Raw genomic sequence first — 2,500 nt, forward strand, 5'->3', positions numbered from 1 at the left:
TAACGATAATGCAAATGCCGTGAATGGTTCTACTTACAATCATTAAGATGATTGAATAAAAAAAATCAAAGAATTAGGAATGAAAATCAAAGGAAAAGCGAGGTAAAAGTGACAAAAGGAATGATAATAGAAGAGTTGGAGATATATAAGGCCCGATTTTCGAGTTGTTTCCTTACATCTCGGTGGTACAGTCGGCAAAGCGTCTAACTCTCTTTTCAATAGACCAATCAGGAATGGAAATAGTAAAAGGAAAGGTAAAAGTGACAAAAAGTCTATAATAAAAGAGTTGGCGATATATAAGGAGCGATTTTCACCATCATTAATTAGATCTAAGTCTCTTTTCAGGTTGGTTCCAGCGTCGGAGGTTCCCGGGTTCGAGACCAGAGAAATCTTTCCTCGGGAAAAGTTAACAGGTGTCCTCGGCACTTGCTCGTGTTTGGCGGTTCACGAGCGTTCTCTTCGGAGATAACGTCCCCCACTCGAGGTCAAAGGTCAATCCGGTCGGCAGTCACGCAGGGAAGGCAGCACAGGCCTCTGGATCATAAGTTGGTTCAGATCTGTATGAGGTTCTGGTTCGGTCCGATTGGTTGGTTGTTTTGCTCTCATTTAACAGCAATTTCGAGCAGAAATTCAGGTTATTTGAAACATTCCTCGAGACTTTTTACTTCTCCATTTTATTCCTTTAATTTTTAACCTATTAAAAATTAATTAAAAAGGGGGTGGGGGGGGGGTTAACTCGGGTAAGAATCTACATATCTAAGATAAAATCAAAGTAAATTGTTTTATAAACATAATACATGTTATTTCATAAAGCACGGAAGAGAAAAGGATGAAGAGGGGAATATAGCAGAAAAGTCATTAGTTATTTCAAGCAGTATATTAGAACGATTAAATAATCTATCTTCCGTACTTCATTGGTGATGAAATGAGAGGTTGGAATAGGTCAAATAAATCAAATATCGTCTGTGATTGATAACACTTCATTTCTGACGACTTTTAAAATCCTATCCACTATTCTGGCTTCTGGAGAATGTAGACATTTATAGTTATCACTAATTATAACTATCAACATATAACTACATTTCCTACCATCTTCTGTGTCTCTGTTCGTTGCTTATTGATAATTAACTAATAGAGAAGAGAAAGAGAATTCAAGAGCGAAGAGAAGCTTTGCAATCATTTTAGAGTCGTAATAAAAATGTACCTTTAACTTCATCATTCAGATTTTATAAAAGTATTCAGTAAAGAGAGAGAGAGAGATAATGAAATGGAGAGAATGAAAAAAAAAAAAACAATGTGAGAGAGAGAGAATGAAAGAGAGAAAGAAAGACAATGAGAGGGACTGAGAATAAGATAGTGAGAGATAAAATGTAAGAAAGTGGGAGAGAGAGAGAGAGAGAGAGATTAAAAGAAAAAAAAATAGAGGGACAGAATGAGAGAGAATCTTCTCCCTTTCTACCTCTCTCTCCCTCCCTCCTTTTAGGACTAACTAGAAGAGAGAAGGAAAGAGAAAGATAATGAGAGAGAGAGAGGAAGGAGGGGGGTAAAACAGTCAGATGGGAAGAAAGGAAAATATATTCCTGCATAGACAGAGAAAAGAACGGAGGAGAAGAAGAGAGAGAGAAAGAAAACCGGCATAGATATTGTATATGATGAAAATAAAGAATATGGCATTTTACAGATTTTTTATTATTATTATTATTATTATTATTATCATTATTATCATTATTCCGTGTTCTCTCAAACTTTGTTTTTACATTGTTCCCTATTATGCTCTCTGGTGTAATTGTTATCGAATTTTTTAAACCTAATAACGAACAAAAACGATTTTTGATTCTCTTTAATTAACACAATAACGATATTAATAACTTATTAAAGATAAATTAGGGGGACTAATAGTTACAAGTTCTTTCAACGTAATGACATGTAAATACAATATGTCAATAATAGTTGGATTATAAAAAAAAATACTATATATATACAAATATACTGCTGAAATCCTGACAAGAAAGGATATACGTAAAAAGGAATTCTAGATCATGAAAATGTTCTTTTTCAAAGCTACGATAACCATAATTACTTATAGTTGGTATTTATTGTGTAAAATAGCTCACGCCTAATATTTCTTGATATCTCGTGTCTCTCTCTGTTCGTCGCTTACTGATTCTCAACAGAAAGAGTAGAGAAAGAGAATTCAAGAGCGAAGAGAAGTTTTGCAATCATTTTATCTTCATAATAAAAAGATACCTTTAACTTTATCAATCGTATTTAAGAGAAGTGTTCCTCGAGACTTTTTTTTTCACTCTATCACCTTCACTGATTATTTTTGGAAACAATTTTAATAGTTAAAACATAACAACAACATGCAAATACGCGTTACCTATAAAAAGATATTTCTGTATGTTAGAATCATTATGGATTAATGATGGCTTAATACATGTTATTCTATACAAAGAGGAGAAAATATATGCAAAACACCTTTTCACTCTTTACACAATCA

Source organism: Penaeus japonicus, unplaced genomic scaffold, assembly GCF_977035675.1.
Source record: "Penaeus japonicus unplaced genomic scaffold, GWHDUDI00000001_assembly GWHDUDI00000029, whole genome shotgun sequence".
In the NCBI taxonomy this organism is placed as follows: Eukaryota; Metazoa; Arthropoda; class Malacostraca; order Decapoda; family Penaeidae; genus Penaeus; species Penaeus japonicus.